This window comes from Theropithecus gelada, chromosome 8 (assembly GCF_003255815.1).
Source record: "Theropithecus gelada isolate Dixy chromosome 8, Tgel_1.0, whole genome shotgun sequence".
Classification (NCBI taxonomy): Eukaryota; Metazoa; Chordata; class Mammalia; order Primates; family Cercopithecidae; genus Theropithecus; species Theropithecus gelada.
Window position 1 is genome coordinate 18161195 of NC_037676.1, and position 17552 is coordinate 18178746.

General features: G+C 41.1%; 1 protein-coding gene across 19 annotated transcripts in view; it reads right to left on the minus strand.

Annotated features, from left to right (window-relative positions):
* The window catches only part of CSGALNACT1 (chondroitin sulfate N-acetylgalactosaminyltransferase 1), a 360064-nt gene that overhangs the window by 183667 nt on the left and 158845 nt on the right, over window positions 1-17552 (minus strand). For 8 of the 19 annotated variants that reach the window (XR_003120809.1, XM_025394203.1, XM_025394219.1 and 5 more), the window contains one exon: window positions 15254-15348. The gene's annotated coding sequence lies outside the window, so the exon portion shown is untranslated. Of the gene's footprint in view, window positions 1-373; window positions 529-3182; window positions 3301-6888; window positions 6919-13221; window positions 13272-15253; window positions 15349-15474; window positions 16075-17552 lie in introns of those variants that run through there. The other 11 variants (XM_025394215.1, XM_025394214.1, XM_025394217.1 and 8 more) reach the window with 9 other exon arrangements.

Genomic DNA, 17552 nt, shown 5'->3' on the forward strand with positions numbered 1-17552 from the left:
ATAAGGCATCTCTTTATGATTTTTCTCCTAACAGAATTAAGGGCTTGCCATCCAGTTCAACAGCAAAGATGATGTTCTAAAGTGAGGGATGGTGACACTGTCATGGGTACCAACCATAGAAGCAGGATAGGTTAGGGGGACCTCAAAGTGGACTTTAGAACCCAACAGACTTAAGTCTGAATTCCAGCCCTATCACTCTCTAGCTGTGTATCCCTGGACAAGTTATCTTATCTCCCTGAACCTCTGGGTCTCATCTATTCCATAAAGAACTACTAAGAAGTACTTCCCAGTGTTATTATAGATAATACATGAGAGAATTACATATGTAAAATAGATTACATGGAGCTTGGAACACTCAGAGTGCTTGGCTCACCTTTCCTTTCTTCTGGTCCACTCTCGGGCAAATCGCTTCAGAGCACTACTAAGAGAATGCAGCCCCGCAAAGGTTCTCTCCTCCAACCACAAGTTAACTGGGAGGAGCCGCTTGCTGTTTGAGTTGACACTCTTTAGTAAATCCTGGTATAACTTCTGTGACAAGGTGAGTGACCACATGGGACCAAAAGAAGGAAAGACACAAACGTCCTCATCAAAGCACTCATGGGCCACAAAAGTACAGCCTTGATTCTCTTGCCTCTGATTAAACCTACAGCTACTTGGGCATTTTCCACAAGCGATGAGATGATCATCATGGTATAGGTAGATTCCTCTGACTTCATCTCAGCCTTGGATGTTGTTGTTTGAGCTCTTCCTTGGAAAACAACCATCAGAGAAGCCTGTGGCTGTGACACACCCCTTTACTATTCCCATATTAATTCCCTGAATGGTAAGTGTAAAAACCCGCTAATCTTACTGCACTACTTCCTGCCTGGCTTCTCACAACATGGTGCTGAGGAATGGAGATTCTATTCTAGAAGGTGTTAGGCCAGGAGGTGTAAAATGAGAAGAACCTATACAAAGAATGTTTCACCAAGAAAGCTTCAATTCAACCTCCATGTCACCAAATTATCATTTGTATTGTCCAACCAGAGTTCCAGGTCCCAGTAGTATCTGCCCTGAGGAGCTCAGGAAATCCCCTCAACAGTGCTGACCCTCTTTACTGCTTCTTTATATCTCAAATTAACCTGCAAGTCCAGATGTGCAATGGAACCATGCCAATGCCCAGGCTGGGAACAGGAGGCAGAGTCCCCAGGAGGCTAAGGATCTCAGATTCCCTACATCACTTCAGTTTTCTTTCAACACAAAACCAATTCCCTCTAGGAAACATGCTTCACATCAAAAAGAGTTTTAAAATGGGACTGGGCATGGTGGTTCATGCCTGTAATCCCAGTACCTTGGGAGGCCAAAGTGGGCAGATCACATGAGGTCAGGAGTTTGACACCAGACTGGCCAACATAGCAAAACCCCATCTCTACTGAAAACACAAAAATTATCTGGGCATGGTGTTGAGTGTAATCCCAGCTACTTGGGAGGCTGAAGCAGAAGAGTCGCTTGAACCTGTGAGGGGGGAGGTTGCAGTGAGCCAAGATCGTGCCACTGCACTCCAGCCTGGGCAACAGAGCAAGACTCCATCTCAGAAAACACTAACAAAAATACAGAGTTGTAAAATGGAGACATACACTGTAGCCTTATAGAAAGAAGGAAGAAGAAGGAGGAAGAAGGAGGAAGGAGGAGGAAGGAGGAGGAAGAAGTAGGAAGAAGAAGAAGGAAAAGGAGGAGGAGGAGGAGGAGGAGAAGAAGAAGGAGAAGAAGAACTTAGACAACTCTTCCTAATGTAGTGATTCTCAACCTCTACAACATGTAAGATTCCCTGGGACACTTTTCAAAATCGCAGGTAACTGGCACCTCCCCATACACACAGAATCAGAAACTCTGGGGATGGGCTTGAACATCTGTAGAATGTTTTAAAGCTACAAGTCAAAGGGTGAGAAACACTGGCTTAGTCTACAACTGGTAATGAGGTATAAGTCAGACTTGGAATCAGGTTTTCCCCAAATGCAGCACTCCTCAAAGGCTACTGGGTGGGACACTGTACCTAAGAAGGTTGACAAATGTCTAGCTGCAAATGGATTCTGTGGAGAAGAAAATTGGGAAACCAGAGGTTAAACAAAACACGTCTTTACTTTAGAACTCCCAGAACCTTCCAAGGCTAAGGTACGTTGTACGCTACGAGAGGGGAATCCATTATACAGTATTTTCCCAAACTTATTTGATCACAAAATTCTTCTTTGAAAAATATCTCACAACTCTAGTAGTCTCCAGGAAACACTCCAGGAAACGCTGGTCTCATGTGCTTGTCCTTCAATAATGATTTCAAGAGATTTCCTGGAAGGTCAGTACGGTGCAAACATTCATTTAAAAATGTGTTTGAGTTATTGGCCTTAGGGCTTTGCTGACTGCACACTGCTGTACAGTCAGGGCTGCGGGACCGAAAACAGCAATCACTGCAAACTAACTCCATTCGCAGACGCATTACCATCCCCTGGGATGCTTTTCAAAATTGCAGGTAACTGGCACCGCCCGAGACACACGGAATCAGAAACTCTGGGGATGGGCTTGGGCATCTGTAGTTTTTTTTAAGCTCTAAATCAAAGGCTAAGAAACACTGGCTTAGTCTATGACCGGCAGTGAGGTGTAAATCAAACTTGGAATCAAATTTTCCCCAAATGTAGCACTTCTAAAAAGCTACTGGGTGGGGCCATTGTTCCTAAGTTGAGAAATGTCATGGGTGGTAAGGACGCTGTGTCCCATCCTCCCCCACCTCGAATGGGGCTCCAAACAGCTCAATCCTTTTCTAACTTGGTCCGAATATAAACAAACCTAAGTCATCACCAATAACTATCAAGTTGTGAATGAATATGGGACTGTGCACACATCACTGAATTTCCCGGAATATTATTACCAGACCTTTTCATGTTCTTAGCAATACCACAAACCTGTAAGTACCTTATTACATATAGATGCCCTCTATGATATTATTCTACTATTAACAGCTAGTGGCAAGGGCATAAATACTCCTGCATTACAAGAGAAACCAGTACTCTCCAACCTAGGGGGCCTGGAATGCCACAGTTATCAAAGGGGAAGGCTTTCTTCTCGTTGTTTCTCCTTTGGGGAGTCAGAATTTTAAACTTGCAACAGAAGTAATAAACTTCCAGCTATGATGGGTTTCATATTTGTGATACCTTTGTGATCAGCATTACAAATATACAACAACAGGCCAGGCATGGTGGCTCATGCCTGTAATCCCAGCGCTTTGGGAAGCCGAGGTGGGCGGATCACTTAAGCTCAGGAGTTGGAGACCTGTCTGGGCAACATGGCGAAATCCCGTCTCGACAAAAAATATGTAAGTTAGTTGGGGGCGATGACTCATGCCTATAGTCCCAGTTACTTGGGAGGTTGAGGCAGGAGAATTGCTTCAGTCTGGGGTGGGCAGGTAGTTTTCAGTAAGCAGAAATCACACCATTACACTCCAGCCTGGGTGACAAGAGTGAAACTCTGTCCCCCCATCCCCCCCAAAAAAGATACATATATACACACACACACACACACACATATACACATATATATGCATATATACACACCAATGAAAAATGCCATAGGCAAGGTATTCAATTGACAAAGTTAGTATCCTATTAATACTCCTAATTTCATATTCTAGCCAGTGAGAAGAACTCATTACAAATATGATTTTTTTCTGTAGAGTGTTTTTTGATTCCAAGTAATTTATGAAATAAGTTCATCTAAGCAAACTCAGAAAGAATTCAGTGATTTATATCCTACACAAATACTGATTTCCTAAATGTAAACATCGCTCGTGAGCATTGCCCATAAATTACAGTGTGCCCATGCACTCAGTGGACAAATTTACTGAGGTCCTCTTATGCACCAGGCAGTAGTATTTCAGGAGTTGGAAATACAGCAGTGAACAAGAGATAAGAACCCCTGCCTTCATGAAGCTTTCATTCTAGATCTAGGAATCCAAATAAATGTCAAATCAATTGGATGTTTGTCATTTCCATTTTCTTGCAAGGTTGGTACTGAAAGAAATTATTTCAGCTGCTCTGTGCATGACATGAGTTCAAGACAGAAGACAGGGGTGCCAGGAGGCAGAGGAACCAGATCCTAGCTGTACTTCTGTTTACTACCTTAGCTCATCTTTTTATGTCTGAGTCTCAGTTTCTTCATTTGTTCGTTAAGTGCTGGATTGGAGCCTGATGCATTACCCAATGTATAGTAGCTGAGGGGTGTTTGAAAATGTGTGGGGGTGAGGAAGCCTTCTGGTTGACACAATCACTGAGTGGGACCAGGAATTATGACTGCCTATACTGTCACAGGACAAGCCTATACTGGGGTCACGGAGCTCTTGAGAGCCAAGATCAGCTGACTCGGTTCACAGTCCTTTCCCAGATGCCACGCTATTCCATTCTTTCTAGGATTGTCTAGGGTGTTAATGATCCCTGATTTCCGTTCATTTGCAATAGGTTGGGTAAAGCAGCGGAGGTTTCTTTGAGGGGAAAACCATCTGCCAACATCCTCTCCTCTGAAAACCTCAGACTAGGTAAAACAGGCAGTTTCTAGTTATCATTCTAAAGCTACTTAAATTTTCCAAATGTCCCCCAATTCCTTTTAGGAAAGTTTTTGTTTGTTTGTTTTTGAGATGGAGACTTGCTCTGTCACCCAGGTTGGGGTGCACTGGCATGATCTTAGCTCACAGCAACCTCCGTCTCCCAGGTTCAAGCAATTATCCTGCCTCAGCTTCCTGAGTAGCTGGTACTACAGGCATGCACCACCACACCTGGCTAATTTTTGTATTTTCAGTAAAGACAGAGTTTAATCATGTTGGCCAAGAATGTATTGATCTCTCTCTTTGTCTCTCTCAACACTGTCATTTTTCTCTTTAGAGTTATTCAACCCATAATCTGCCATTAAGACACATATTTGGGTGGCTGCGGGCGAAAGGACTGCAAAACATCCCCAGAAAGATTCTTTTACCTAAATTGATGATTAGTAAACTGTGCATTGAGGTACCCCTAGGCATCAAAGGGAATTCACAGAGGCACCTTGGGATATTTTAATTTTGTAGCATAATGTAGTAATAGTACACATCTATTAGACATGATACAATCAACATTAGATTAAGCAACATTCCTTTTGGCGACATCATATCTTTGCACAACCTCCCTTTTAGTGGTTTCTGTAATGAATGCAACTGCTGCACAAAATGAGGTGGTGTCTAATCTGATTCCAAGATTGAGACATCGCACAGTGCTCAAGAAATGCACACATTCCACTGTTAATTGTGGTCGAGAGTGAGATCAAACTATTATTTTTTCCAATTTATTATATTATTTTCTCAAACAGCTTCTAAGTCACTAGGACATAAATACTCATAGCCGATGGACCTAACTACTTTTTTTTTTCTTTTTTGGAGATGGAGTCTCGCTCTATTGCCCAGGCTGGAGTGCAGTGGCGCGATCTCGGCTAACTGCAACTTCCATCTCCTGGGTTCAAGTGATTCTGCTGCTTCAGCGTCTCATGTAGCTGGGATTACAGGTGCCTGCCACCACACCAGGCTAATGTTTTGTATTTTTAGTAGAGATGGGGTTTCACTACATTGGCCGGTCTGGTTTTGAACTCGTCACCTCAAGTGATCTGCCCACCTCGGTCTCCCAGAGCGATAGGATTACAGGTGTGAGCCACTATGCCTAGCCCTAACTACTTAATTTTTAATTTTCAGCCATAAGGTATTTCCTTTGTACAAGGGATATTGGAAAAATTAATGAGATGCTAATGGCACCATGAACTAAGAACGTTGAAGAATCTCTCAACTATACCTCTTGGTCAATCTCCAAAATAGGGCAGAGAATAGGAAGGGTTCTTTTTCACAGAAGTGATATTGAGAAGAAGAGATCAGGACCTGGACCCACCTCCTTATGAAGCCACAGCAGCAGCAAGAGCTGGATTGGTCTCACTACTTGACTGATAGCGATCAAAAATAAGTGTCTAGGCTGGGTGGAGTGGCTCATACCTGTAATCCAGCACTCTGGGAGGCTGAGGCAGGAGGATCGCTTGAGCCCAGGAGTTTCAGACAAGCTTGGGCAACATAGTGAGATCCCTCTTCACACAAAAAAAATTAAATATAAAAATAATATAAAGGGATAAAAGCAATTCTTATTAGTTTTAGGGAGAAAATAGTAGCTATATAGTATTTTTAGAAACCTGCCATCACCTTAACTGCATCATCAAAATTAACATTGTTAATGAGGAACAGATGTAATACCTTGATAAGAACACATCATTTAGGTAGAATTCCTGTTCAGAATGTAGAACCTGAATCCAATTACAAGAATCATTCATCTAACCCAAAATCAGAAATTGCCTTTTAAAAAAAAAAAGAAAAAAAGATTGTGTACTTCAAAAACATTCTCACAAAAGACAAAGAAAGGCTATGAAAATGCTTCAGGTTCAAGGAACATAGAGACATCGTAACTAAACACAATCCTTGATGTTAGTACTAGAGGGGAAAATACTTTAAAGGACATTAAGTCAATTTACAAAACCAGAACCCAGTACATTAGGCAAATTCAAATAAATGTTAAGTTTACTGATGTTGATACTTGCACTTTTGTTATATAAGAAAATATCCTTATTCTTAGGAAATATACTACTTAGCAGGAAAGGGCTGTGATGTATACACTTATTCTAAAATGGTTCAGATAAAATAGTATATGTATTTATTTACATATGTATGTATATATATGAGGGGGAAGAAAGATACAAATAGCATGGATAAAAAGCAAATGGGCAGGGTATAGTGGCCCATGCCTGTAATCCTGGCATTCCAGGACTCCGAGGCAAGTGGATCACTTGAGCCCAGGAGTTTGAGACCAGCCTGGGCACCATGGCAAAACTCAGTCTCTACAAAAGATACAAAAAACTTAGGCAGATGTAGTGGTACACACCTGCAGTCCCAGCTACTTAGGAGGCTAGGGTGGGAGGATCTCATGAGCTTGGGAGGCAGAGGCTGCAGTGAGTCAAGATCGTGCCACTGCACCACTGCACTTCAGCCTGGGGGCCAAAGATAGACCCTGTCTCAAAGAAAAAAAAAAAAAAAAAAAAAGGAAATGATGTAAAATGTTAACAACAGGTCAATCTAAGTAAAGAACACATAAGCTCTTTGTACTATTCTTATTTTTGCAACTTTCCTACACAGACCGTGCCCCAATTACAATGGTTCAACTTACAACTTTTCTACTTTACATTGGGTTTATCAGGGTATTAAATGCTTTTTGACTAACAATATTTTTGACTTACAATAAGCTTATCCATATATAACAGCATCATTAAGTCAAACAGCATCTGTAATCTGAAATTATTTCCAAATATTTTCAGTAAGTAAAATGTGTATGTAGCACTTTGGGGTACAAGAAGCTAACTGCTTCAGTAACTAAACAGGATGCCTGCACCACAGCTAAAGAATGTATGATATGTATCAGAAATACATGGACTTAGTGGCAGGAAGTTCACTGTCAATCAATAGTGCGACGGTACCAAAGCACATAAACCTAAGTTCTCAGTCATCAGCCTGCTGAAGACTCTGCAGTAAGTGATGTGCAGGAACAGTGAAAAGAACTGAAGATACCAAACTTAAATGAAGATATATAGGGACCTTACTGCTAAGGTTCACCATATGGAAGTGAAGTCTGCATCATTTTGTGGTCCTCCTGGGTCATCACAACAACTAGGCTCCTCAAATGACTCTGTTCTGTAGCTGGAGTGGAGCCTGGGGCCCAATTGCTCTCAAGTGCCCCCAGAAGATAGCTGCAGATGGCACACGGACTACACTAGGGCCACAGGTTCCAGCTGACCCTTTGCATGCTGGGAAGCCCCAGCTGCCATTAATATACAATGATTTGTTTCTCTGTGGGGTTTTTTTTGTTTTTTGTTTTTTGTTTTTTGAGACGGAGTCTTGCTCTGTCGCCCAGGCTGGAGTGCAGTGGCACGATCTCGGCTCACTGCAAGCTCCGCCTCCCGGGTTCACGCCATTCTCCTGCCTCAGCCTCCCGAGTAGCTGGGACTACAGGCGCCCACCACCACGCCCGGCTAATTTTTTTTGTATTTTCAGTAGAGACGGGGTTTCATCGTGTAAGCCAGGATGGTCTCGATCTCCTGACCTCGTGATCCGCCCGCCTCGGCCTCCCAAAGTGCTGGGATTACAGGAGCCACCGCGCCCGGCCCAATGATTTGTTATTTTGAGGAAGTCTGTAGATTTCTTTGCAGGGTATGAATAACATCAGGAAGGGTGGTTTTCATCTTAAATCAAATGAGCGGAAGACTCAGTACAGAGAAAAAGATCCTTGAGGTTAAAGGACACTGTGCAGCTCCTCTCAGTCTGCCCAGAAAATTCCTACACATGCTCCAAGAATTCTGCTCAAGCATCACTTTTTGGGACTGATTCCTACATTCCTTCCCTCCAGGCTGGATGACAGCCCACTTACTGCTCCATGAGCCCATCTGTCTCAAGACCCTTCTCAACCTTGCGCTGAAACTGTTAATTTCCTTCCCTGTCTCTCCCTCTAGGCTGCTTCATGAAGGAAGGAGAAGGACTGGAATGGTGACTCGGAGACAGAATATCAGAACTCAGCTGGGGACATCATGAATTAAAGGTGCTTGTGGAATATGCCGTGAAGATGGTTAGGAGTGTGCATCTCAGAGGAGTGGTTCGAGCTGAGGGTACAAATTTGAAATTCTCAGTTTGGATAAAAGTTCACTACTTAGACCAGAAGCAACTGCACAGGTGAAAGAGAATGTAAAGAACAGAAAAACATGGACTGCTAGAGAACATCAATACTTAAGGCATGGAAAAGGAGATTATGAAGAAACAGCCAGCGGTGTTTTCTACCAGAGCTTATTGTCACAATATAAAAATAAGGCAAGGGAAGTGAGAGCCGTAAGGACAGTGGTCAAAGTGTCAAATGTTGGAGAGAAATCAAGGAACACATAATATGTATAATCTGGCACTAAAAACTAAAAATGCGACTTAAAATACGTGGTATCCAATTACAGTTAGATGAACAATAGCACTGAGACTCAAACACACAACAAGGACCTCAAGGAAGAAAAGTTAGGTGACCATTTACCAAAGAAAGAACTCAATTCTGCCCACATGCAATTAGCTACTCCACACCCGGGTAACGTCTTCATTCCAACTTTAGGTCCTGACTCAAGTTAGGACAGACATGAATTTTCCAAGACTATAGGTAAGAGTTTTATGTCACTTTGCTGCAAAATATATATGCATATTATATATAATGTATATATGATAGATACGCATAGTATATAATATATATGTGTATATATATGCATATTATATAATGTATATATGCAAAATACACACATATAATGTATATATACATCATATATAAAATGTATATATAATATATACATATATTTTATATGTTACATATATTATATAATGTATATATACATATAATACATATATTATGTAATGTATATATGTTCATATATACATTATATATTATATATACATATATAAAAGTCAAATTTTATAAATTATGTGATGGTATTTTCTTTCATTTTTTTTTGAGACAGTTTTGCTCCTGTCTCCCAGGCTGGAGTCCAATAGCGTGCTCTCCGCTCACTGCAACCTCCACCTCCCAGGTTAAAGCGATTCTCCTGCCTCAGCCTCCCAAGTAGTTGGGATTACAGGCACCCGCCATCACACCTGGCTAATTTTTTTTATTTTTAGTAGAGACAGGGTTTCACCATGTCGGTCAGGCTGGTCTCGAACTCCTGACCTCAGGTGATCCACCCACCTCGGCCTCCCAAAGTGCAGGGATTATAGGCGTGAGCCACCACACCCAGACTTTAATTTTAATTTAATCTCTTTTCCTACTGTCAGGACCTTTACTACTTTTATATACCTACCCTCCAGGCTTGGCATAAGATTGGCTAGTCACATGTGTTATAAAGTTAGAAAACACATTTGATGATACAAGTAGCCCCGTCTGCAAGTTTTTATCATATATGAGATTTTGGTTCTGCAGGCTCCCCACCAATTCTGTGGGACATTCTTCCAATAGATTCCCTTCCTGCTTAAGTGAGCCTCATTGATTTCTGTTTCTTGCACCTAAGAATCCTAAATAAAAACCAACATGTTATTTTACTAATAAAATTTTTTAAATTAACTATCATTAATTTTATTAACCATCCCGTTTTAAATTTTATTAAGAAAAAAAGGCTAGACCCTCAAAGTAAAGGTTATCCCTTTAGAGTGAATATTAGCTCTTTGAAAACAACATGCTATTTTTCTCATTTCTCTGTGGATGACAGACTTTCACCAGAGACTGGATTCCAATCCAAGAATTAGTACCTGGTAACCACAAAGCACATTTAAAGTCCAACACGTAGTAACAAGTCTCAATATATGTTTGTGAGTTCAAAACACACAACTCTTTATTAAAACATTTAAGGGTAAACATTAATATTTTTAATTACCATTTATTTTAAGAACTTAAATATTATTTTCATTAAAAAATAAAGTATCAGCTTGGATCAGATATTTGCCTAGTGGAAGAAATGAATTTTGTTTTCTCTGGGGGACTTGACTATATGATCATATTCGTAATGTTAAAAAAAAAAAAAAAAAATCTGACCAGACATGGTGGCTCACACCTGTAATCCTAGCACTTTGGGAGTCCAAGGCAGGACCCTGTTTTAAACAAAACTTTAAGTAACAATTGAACTGTTTCCAGAGGTTATAATTCTTTCCTTTGTGTATGCTCCATTCTAATTTTCACTCCTTCTCTTATTCCAGACTTCTCTACACAATTCCATCAGATTCTTACCTCCCTTTCTCATTTTCAGTTAATACATTCCTAGGCTGATGTGATTCAAGTTCCTTTTTTTTTTTTTTTTTTTTTTTTTTTTTGAGACCAGGTCTCACTCTGTCACCCAGGCTATAGTGCAGTGGTGCGATCTCAGCTCACTACAGTTTCAAACTTTCTGGCTCAAGGGATCCCCCAACTCTAGCCTCCCAGGTAGCTGTGACTACAGGCACCTGCCACCGCACCCAGCTAATTTTTTAAAATGCTTTTATAGAGACAGGGATCTCGTCATGTTGCCTCGGTTGGTCTTGGACTCCTGGGCTCAAACACTTTGCCTGCCTTGGCCTCCCAGAGTGTTGAGATTATAGGTGTGAGCCACCGCGTCCAGCCCCGTTTTCAGTTCTTCAGGAAAGATATCACATTGTGGGTCAGAAACTGAGTGAAAAGAGAGATACTTCCTAAGCATCAGCTGAACAGTCTGAAATTACGTTCTTTCAAACACCAGTGTGATAGTCACAGTTTCAGAGTCATGAGTTTCCACAAGAGTTAATGTGATGAGGGGGAAAATGAAAAAGCCTAAAGCAGTTGGCTTCTTATGAACAATCAAAGCAAACCCTGGAGTGTGTCACGCCCTCTGCTTGTGACAGAACAAACATTTCTGCCCTTAATCATAAAAGTAATTTTTAAGTATCATACAAGTATTTCTGAGGAGCAAAAAGATCCTATTATCTTTGCTGAAGAAAAACAAGTGAGACAGTGAGTAATTCTGAATCATATTTTAACTGCAAATATAGGCAACAACTTGCAAAAAAAAAAAAAAAAAAAAGATAACAAGGTCTAAAATTAAGTTCCAAAGATCTTACCACTGTAAATACATTTTTTCATACATACCACATTTTGGAATTACAAGTGATTTAAAAATCTAAGCAAAGGAAAACTAAAGCTCAAACCATGAAGTCTAAAAAATCAAATTCCTTTCAATTATTTTTACTTTTAAAGGATAATCATAAAAATAGGTACTTTGACTTTTTAATTGTAAAATTCATGTAACCAAATTTACCATCTTAACCATTTTTAAGTATACAGTCCAGTAGCATTAAATACAGTTTTCTAGTGCTAAATTCATTCACTGTTATGCAACCAAACTTCAAATCTTTTTCATCTTGCGTTAACTGTAACTCTGTACCCATTAAACAAGTGCCCATTCTTGCCTCCCACAGCCCCTGACAGCTCTCATTCTATTTTCTGTCTCTATGAATGTGACCACTCTAAGGACAGCATATTAGTGGAATCACACAGTATTTGTCATATTCGTGACTGGCTAATTTCATAAGGCATCATGTCTCAAACTGCATCCATATTTTAGTATGTGTCAGAATTTCTCTCCTTTTTAAGGCTGAAAAATATTCCATTGTATGGATATATATATACTGCATTTCGTATATCCATTCATCTGTTAATGGATATTGGATTGGGGCTGCCTCTATCTACCTTCTTTCACTTTTTTGGGAGGAGGAGGTCTCGCTGTGTCCCCCAAGCTAGAGTGCAGTGATGTGATCATAACTCACTGCAGACTCAGCCTCCTGGGCTCAAGCAGTCCTCCCGCCTTCACTCTCCAAGTAGCTGGGACTACAGACATGAGCCACCATGCCTGGCTAATTTTATTTATTTATTTATTTTTGTAGAGATGCGGTCCTCTCACTATGTTCCCCAGGCTGGCCTTGAACTCCTGAGCTCAAGTGATCCTTCCACCTCGCCTCCCAAAGTGTTTGGATTACAGGTGTGAGCCACAGCACTCAGCCTTCACTTATTTTTAAACAATTAATTTAACTAAGCAGGCAAAGTGCTGGAGTCTGATCCCTTGCCTCCAAGGCAGCAGAGAAAATACAAATGTTAAAAGGCAGTAAGGGAAAGTTTGGTACACCATCAAGCGTGCAGCAAACGATGATAATAACATTGCTGGCTTCTAAGGAGGGTTTTCAGACACCAGCAACTCCTTCAAACCTTTGTCTGTGAATATGAGTAGGTATATACATATGCTAGATGCTAAAAATGCAGAGACCAGGCCTACTCTGAGGGCCAGATGGCCGAAGGACAAACATCTAACCAGTAAATAATTATAAACAATAGGAAGAATAAGGCAATGAAGAGAGACGCTCAATGGCCCAGCCCTATCCCAGGCTGAGGCTCAGCAAAGGTTCCCTCCTTGCCTGCCTCCCAAGCTGAGCCTTGGGCAAGGAGCAAGAGTCTGGAGGGTCAAGAGGAAGGGGTAATCACAATGCTGTTCAATTCCAGTACAGAGACCAGGGGTGTCGCCAGGGAGCTGAGATGCCCTGGCCTGGGAAGCCCTTGTTTTCCTGGAACTGCTCCTGACTTTTATAGACTCAGGGCTTGAACCTCCTTCAGCAGCAGAACTTCACCAGACTTGAAAGAAACCAATGTGCACATTGAGAAGACAGCAAATGTGTTGTTTCCTATTTCTTTGGGCAGATAGACCCACCCCACACCAGGGCATGCTTGGCAATCACAGGATCCCAGCAAGGGGAGTTAATTATTCCAGTCAAACATTTAGTAGCACTAGGGCATAAGTTTTGCAATAGGGATAGCCTCGTATGTTAAACAGGTCCTTCATAGAGCTTGTTCCACCATGATTGCTTCTTGGTCAACTGCTGCTCACCATTTATTTATTTATTTATTTATTATTTATTTATTTATTTATTTATTTATTTATTTTTGAGACAGAGTTTGCTGTTGCCTGGGCTGAGGTGCAGTGGTGTGATCTTGGCTCACTGCAACCTCCACCTCCCCGGTTCAAGCAATTTTTCTGCCTCAGCCTCCCTAGTAGCTGGAATTACAGGTATGCACCACCACGCCTGGCTAATTTTTGTATTTATACTAGAGATGGGGTTTCACCATATTGTAGGCTGGTCTCGAACTCCTGACCTTGTGATCTGCCCGTTTTGGTCTCTCAAAGTGCTGGGATTATAGGAGTGAGCCACCACACCCGGCCTCCTTCTCTATTTTGTAGTTTACTTTGACGGTTTTCTGGCATTATCTCAAAGTCTTACTAATTATGGTCTACATGGTGTTGTAATGACATCGTTCTCTTTTACATCATCCAAGTAATTCTCAAAAACATTAAACATCACAAGGCCCAAGATTAGGACAGTTCCATATGCCCTTCAAGTTGACCCTGAATTACTTAAGCCTCTTAACCACTTGACTTTCTACTTAGAAAAGGATTTGGGAGGACTTCTCCTTCAGTTATTTTTGTTTGTATTATTAACTTTCAGCCAAGGTTGTGTTTTATTTTTTCTATTGTTAGTAACTGAAATACAGTCCTTTATAAAACTCCACACACACCCTCATTTAAGTACAGGGCAGTTCACTAATGCAAAACCAAATCATTAACTACTTTGACTTCCATTATTTCGTCTTAATAGTGTGATAAAAGTTTAAAAAAAAAAAAAAGAAGCAAAACCATCAAGCAAACCTCTATAGACATTTGTTAAATGAAGAAGAAAGGTGAAGGGGGCTTTCTGAAGATACGTATACGTCGAGTGCAGCTTACCTATTTTCATTTTTATGCCTATTGAATTAGTTCTAGAAAAAAAAAAAGACTCCTTTGCTGAAGCTAGGAAGCATATATACAGCTTCCTGTTTCATACCATCGCATGTCAACATTAATGATATTTTGCAGTACTTGTTTTATTTTGTATTTTTTAAGTTTAGTCTTGTCAGATGTAATAAAATATCTTATTGCATAGAAACTCAAAATTACTGGTTACAAGAACAGAACCAAAACAACATTCCAGAGATTTTCATTTGTCCCCACACTAAAACCAAGCTGACAATCCATAAGGGTACTATTCTCAAAGAGTTCTAGACAGTGTCCCTCTAAGACGTCGTAAGTCAGAAAGAAAGCTCATTCATCAATTTCCAAAACCATGGTATTTAAATAATTGTATTGCAGCAAAGTCAAAATTAGAGTACCTGTTTGATGATAGGGTGACTATTTTAAAAAGCTCAATATTCTGTCCCAGTTTCCAATGGGAGAACAAACATTCCTACGTAAGTGAACTTTTTCAAAAAGATGTAGCTCTTCCAGCTCTATGATTGGTTTAAGTCACTTGCCACTCAGAGAAGAGATAAATCCTTAAAAAGTTGGCAAAATTAGATGTAGATGTAGATGTTACAGCCTTTAAAAAGTGAATGAAAAGGATTCAATGGAGTCAAGTAATTGTATTATTTTGGAAAAAGTATCATTATCTTGAAGTAATAACTTGTTACTAAACAAACTATTGAAAGTAAAATGAAATTTCATACATTTCAAACATATCCAGAATATTGAACACAAAGCAGACCATGCAAAGGTTTGTTTCTTGAGTGAAAAAACATTCACTTACCTGGGTGTTTAAGAAGGGAAGGTTTGGAGGTAGCTACATCATTCCTCCTCTGGGTCCAAATTACCTTGGCATGTCTCCTTGAAATAGGAAGCCACCTAAAATAAAATAAAAACAGAAGGCAACCTTTGTAAATTTCCATATCTTAAATGTATGTGATATTACAAAATGGGAAAATTTTAAATCACTTAGTATATAAAATACAATTCATCTGAAACTATTACCCCAAAAAGCAGGATGGTGTTTGTTCTCTGTTTCAATGAATACAATGCAAACTATTTGTCAAAAAAAAAAAAAAAAGCAAGGCTTTAAATAGCGATAACCATGTCTACAGGCGTCTAACAATGAAGCTGAACATTTTCACGTGAAAAAGAGCAAATTTAAAAAGCCAACCTCGCAAGAAAGAAACGTGCCCAGCTGCCAGCGAGCCGCTTCCTAACTCGCGGCTCTGCTTCCAATGCTCTGACAGCGCTGAAGTCACGCTGGGGTTTCCAGGTTGGGGTCAGGAGGGAAAGTGCTGCCCCCGTCTGCAAAGACTGTGTTCAGCGCCACCACTTAAAAAAAAAAAAAAAAAAAAAAAAAAATGGTTTCGTGAAATGAAATGTTAAAAAATAGAAAATCCTCCTCTTTTCCCCAGGGAAGAATCAAGTGCACACGCTGGGAAAGGGTGGGAGCAGGGAGGAACGCCCGCCTTCCCGAGGCACCGCAGGGTCTGCTGCGCAGCGCCGCTGGTGAGGACTGAGCGCATCTGTCCACGGCGCCCCGGCGCCTCCAGCTCCCCGGGTAGACAGGCAGGCGCTTCCCAGGGAGCACGACACCCGAGGAGAGGGTGGGCGCGAGTCCCACCGGGTGCCCTGCTCCCTGGGGGCATGAAACCCCGGACCAGCCCTGCCTCTGTCTGCAGATCGCAACTTGCAGGGCGTGACAACGGGCCCCAGCCGTCCCTACCTTTTAGAAATATCATTGGAGGAAATCGACGTGTCAACTAGATAAAAGCAGAATGGGAACGAGGTGCGAGCAAAATACTCTGGAATGAAGGGCAAGGGGAAAATACTCTGGAAAGGGACGAAGCCCTTCCGGTTAAATTCATGTCAATAACGTTTTCTTCAGTTGGTCAAGGCACAGTCCTCCTTCCTGGGTTGTCAGAATTTTTATCCCATCTGTCTTTATAATTCAAGTAAGAGCAAATACACATCTCTACATATATTTGCTATTATATATATACATACAAATACAAATATCTTCATATACACAAATATACATATATTTGCTATTAATGTGTGTATACACACACAGACAGAATTGCTCAGGAATTAAAAAAAAAGAAAAAAAAAAGAAAGAAAGAAAGATAAAAGAAAAGAAAAACAGGCCCAGAAAGCTCCAAAGGAAAATTGCTAAGTCTCAGGTCTACAGACAGCTGGTCCCCACTTTCTCCATGGGGATGGCCTCCAAACGCTTCCCCGAAGGTTTTCTCTGACTCATTGACAGGAACAAAGTCAGCAGAAGTGTGAAGTGTATCACTATAGAGGTTTAGAGTCTATTTCGTACCCACACACTCTCACCCCAGTTCACCACTGGTTTAGTGTTGGTGAGGGTTGCGCGACTGCCCGGGGCCAGCTCTCGGCCCCAACTCGGTGCCTCTACTGCGGTGCCTGCGCGGCTCTCACCACCCACTTCCGCCTCTGCCTGGCCAATCAATCTGTGTCTAAATCAAATTGCAGTTGGCAGCAAGGCGGCGATGCCTAAGTGGAATAATCACTTGGACCCGAATCTGAGTTGTTTTCCGTCGCCCACAACAAATAATGTTACTTCAGCGCCTGCAGGCCAAGAGTTGAAATGAGCTTATAATTTGGCTTCCAATCCATCTCACATTCTGATTCTCAACCACTTAAATTTTCTTTGTGATTTAGCTTGCAGGGGGCAGCTCTGGAGGCTCAATCACTGGCATGGTCTTTATGGATATCCTTCATGAATACCCTTGGCTATCTAAGTAAAAAGTGGGGAAATCTACATAATCCAAAACCACACTTGTTTTAATAATGAAAACAAATAGACTGTCAGCTGGTACCTCCACATAATCATTAATAATCTAATTTGTACTTCTTACTCCAGCAACTTGAAGAACTGTTCAGTTTTCTCATCTACACACAGTAATCCACATACATCCAGCCCTGGAGTGTGTGGTACTAGCTATACCAAACTGCAGGTTCAGAGCCACGGCATGGCTCAGCTCCTCCCTCTTTTTCCAGTGAAGGAACTTATTAAAAGTCTGCTCTTCAGCTCTGGAAAGAACATATCTCCT